This window comes from Halyomorpha halys, unplaced genomic scaffold (assembly GCF_000696795.3).
Source record: "Halyomorpha halys isolate HHAL.00 unplaced genomic scaffold, Hhal_1.1 Scaffold114.1, whole genome shotgun sequence".
NCBI lineage: Eukaryota > Metazoa > Arthropoda > Insecta > Hemiptera > Pentatomidae > Halyomorpha > Halyomorpha halys.
Window position 1 is genome coordinate 268,456 of NW_027110293.1, and position 4,644 is coordinate 273,099.

Genomic DNA, 4,644 nt, shown 5'->3' on the forward strand with positions numbered 1-4,644 from the left:
AAATTAAACAAATGTAAGAGAAATTAAATAAGGTAAAACAAACAAACTTCTTTATTTTATATCTGGAGTATGGTAAATAATATTAGCTCATACTACAAAATATTTTTTTTTTATACCAATAATAAATAAATTATTGATTGATATACCAAAGTAAATAAAAAAACCTTAAAATATATATTTTTTTTATTGGAAGAAGATAGTTGAACGTATGAAGTATATTGTAGGAAAATAGTCCGGGTGGCGGGAAATAAAGCTAACAAAATAGTTGAAAGAATATTTAATATTTACCGTTACAAAATAGTAGAAAAAACTATTTTTTTATTCTAATAATTTTTTAATATTATTTGAATTATTAAGTAAAACCAGTAAACAACTCCTTAGATGTTGAGATAAGAGCAAAAACAACATACACAAGATAACAATAATCAATTTCAAATGCCTAGGGTAGGAAAAAGTTTATTTGTTAATAATCAAAAATTTTCAACCACAAATCTTCTTAAAGTCATAATATCTCAAAACATTTTTTAATGGAGTTACACCACTTTGGTATTAAACAACATATATTTCGTTCTTGCGTCTTATTGAATCGAGTATAAACGCTTCGCAACAAACTGATGCTGAACATCCTTGAATTGTAACCTTTCCATGAACCGACCGATAATAATTTATATTATACTATCTACTAAAACAGATAAAATAGTACTAGATTCTTCTAATGGAAATGTATATTGATTAATTATTTCTTGATTAAAATTTAATTCAATACTTTTACGAGCCACTCAGTGAATCGTGAAGTCGAGTTTTCTCATTAGTAGTTAATCTAATCTAGCTCTGATCTGCCTCTTCAAAGAAAAAAATTTCTAATCTCTAATACCTGCATTTTCATGTAGTTGAAGCTAGTAAAATATGTCAAATAATGAGTATTAAAAATCGTAAAAAATAAAAAGTGCAGTAACAAACTAAAGAATGCTATGATATGCTAACACGTTCTATGATGATATAGGGCTGCTAAAATATTCTAATTTGGTTCTAAAAGATCACTAAAGTGGCGCTTCTATCAGTTATGAATGAAGGAAGTAATTGGAGGAGAGATGAAAAAATTAACAAATGTATCCGGAACACCTTAAAATTTCGCGCATCCATTTTTACCTAGACTCTTTTTCAAAATCTGGGTATATGTGTTCCATTTATATGGGTTCTAAGTCACGTTGTAATCGCAGGGAATGAACTGGCCGATCGAGCTGCTAGAGAAGCACTCGCGCTCCCGGGGCGGGGTAAAGCAAACCTCTCGAAAAGGAAATCAAAGATAGATGGCAATCTTTTTGGAACGAAAGTCCAAGGAGTAAATTAAAAAATATCATAAAGGACGTCAAGCCCTGGGGTACTTACAGCCGCAAATGTAGAGAGGGGGTCGTGCTGGTTTAGAATAGGTGACACGAGGCTCACTCACTCCCATCTTATCTCAAAACAAATGCCTCCAAATTATAAATATCTTGGAGGAATGTACACGTTTCGTGCGGTCCTTCTTTAGGAGTCAATTCTTCAAAATATGCCTTTGTTTCTTCTTGCCATTTTTGTTCTATTTGTTATTGAATTAAAAAAAACTTTTTACAGTTTTAAGTGACAAAAGTGTAAATTGAACATAAATGACCAGAAAAAACAATAGAGGGTATTGAAGGAGTGTCCTTTGAAGATGGACGGACCGTCCGAAACGTCAGCAGTGTTAGTTTATTCACGAAAAATAAATATAATAAAGAATTTGAAGTAAGAAAGATAATTAATTCATGAAATCAAAAAACAAAACAGAAAAATACGTAATTGCCTCTAAATATTAAATCACTTAACAAATCCATTTTGATCTTGTATGAATTGAATAATTATAACTAATGTCTGACAAAGATCATTGTAATAATCCCAGTTTTAAAAAGAATAAAATGTATATCATAAAATTATTATGTTACGTATGTTTATTCACAACTCCGAATTGTGTAAACTTATTTTTTTTTATATTAACCTCTTCTTGAACATTTAGAGGGGACCGGTGGTTATCTAGAGATTATAATCCTGTTCTAACCATAGTTGGGAGAGTCACGGTTTCATTCCGTGTATCCACCACGAAATATAAGTCAGGTCCGCCGAACCGGATTCGAACCAGCATCGCTGTTCTTCGATGCTGCTAAGACGGATTGTAGGGCTTAGTAACGGACGGATCCTTAAAATAAATGTACTTATGTTATTCAATGGATAAACGTTGGAGGGGAAGGATTGTATCTACACTAATCTTGTGGATTGTAGAGTATGGAGGGCGTCACTGGACAGATTTATATAGGCAGTTATTACCGTCGAACTTTCGGGTTCGCTAAATCCTTCCTTCTTATTTTACCATTATGTTCGTATATATTTACAATATAAAGAAATGTTATTTTATGTCATATGTATGTTATATTATATTTTATTATTATTATTTCTATTATGGAAATCGAAAAAAGATTTGAATATTTTTTCAATTATCATGCAAAAAATTGAAGGAAGCATCCAGGTTCTAATGCTCTTATAAAAACGAGAAACAATAATAAAAAAATAATAATCTTATCACTTTTAGGCTTGTTTCTACCAATTTATGTTGAAAAGGTTTTATTTTATTTCTTCAAGGTAGGCAAGCTATTTACTTACACAGAAAGCGAATAAAAGGAATTTGTCCTCAGAATTGAAAATTTCTACTTACGTTTTAGAGCTCAAGAAACAAATAGTTGAGAATTTCTTCACGATAATATTCATTGCAAATGTCGACCGAACCAGCTCAGATAAATATCTCTAATTTTTTAAAAGATAATATTTTACGATTCAATTATATAAATCCATGATGGCTCAGTTTTGGTGTAATTCGTCATTTTGTCATTCAAAATTTTGAAACATTTTTCTTACGTGGCTTCTTAAAACAATCCAAAAATGCCAGTATCCAAATTGCCAAAAATCAGTATATCATGTTTTTCATGGGGGGAGATTCTCCCATTGAAACTCAGTTTTACTTTTTATTTATTAACCTGAACAGTTCTTATTTTTGAGTAGAAAACATCTAAATATCATTTAGATGTATAATAGATAAACATCTAAATATATTAGTCTTCCAAGTCCCAAATTATATTCACTTTTTCTTCAACATCTGGATAAACTACTGACTTGAAATCCTCACACAAGACTGAAAAGTCAGTAAACTGCACTCGATTCTGACTATTACAGCACTTACTAGACAAACGCTCTAAACTTCTAAGGTATTACAAAAGACTGATCTACATGACTGTAATATGCCCTATCTGGACATATGGAGTCGAGCTTTGGGACTCCACTCAACCTTCGAATTCCTTTCGTGTACAATCCAAAATCCTTTATTTTGCTTTATCACAAATCAAGTCATCCATCATGATCTTAATGTTTCATATGTCCGAACCAGATATTAATCCTTCCATTATAAACTCCCAAACCCACAAGTTTCTAACCTTCCTCTTCCATTCCCGGCAATCCTCCAAGGCGCCTGGAAAGAAGATGGCCTCGAGACCTCTTAATGTAGAAATGTTATTATAACGCTACCAAAGGATAGTTTCTCTAAATGTCTGTATGATTACATTATGATCTAACATCAAATTTACTGGCTGTATTTTTATGTAAATGTCAATAAATAAATTTTAAAAAATAATAATAAAATAAAATAAGTAGGTTCTTGATATACACACATTTTGGTGATACAGTGGTTATTTATACTCAGAATTTTCTTATAATAAAATAGGACTTCAATGTCCATTGTATCCCAAACCTTCCATCCCACATGACTACCCTTGAAGAATGGGGTCAAAACCGGATTAAAATAAACTCCACCAAATCACATTTACCCTCCGTCATAAACCCATGACTTCTTGCCCCATAGTATCCTTAAATAATACCTCACTTATTCTTGTCGAACAAATCCGCTACCTTGGACTACAGCTGAACAAACGACTTGGAATCCTCATACAAGACTGAAAAAACAGGAAACTGATCGACGATTTCGACTATTACAACACTTACTAGACAAACGGTCTAAACTACCTACTAATTATAAAAGATTCATTTACATGACTGTAACAAGGCCTATCTGGACTTCACTAAACCATCGAATCCCTCTCGTATCCAACCCTTACAGTCCAAAATCCTTAATGCTTCTAGCTTTGTCAAAAATTAAGTCATCCATCAGGACTTCAATGTTCCATATGTTTCTGATTTGGCCCGAACCAGATACCAATCAAATACAAATGATGAACTTCCCAACCACCCAAACTTACCTGTTTCTAACCAGGCTTCTCCTTCATTGCCTAATAACCCTCCTTGGCTTCTGAAAAGAAGATGGGCTCGAGATCTCTAGAAGTGTTACTAAAGTTCTATTATTGGGTAGATTCTCCACATGTCTGTATCATACCATTGTAAAACTTTTTTTTTTTATATTGATAGATTTATTTATTGATAGATATTACAATCTGCCACACAGTTGTGGGCAATAGGTAATAGTGATGGATGATCTCATACATACTAAAATAAAAAAAAACAAAAAAACAAACTTAAAATATATACAAACAAAAGAATAGACAAGATCAACATAATCAAACTATCTGT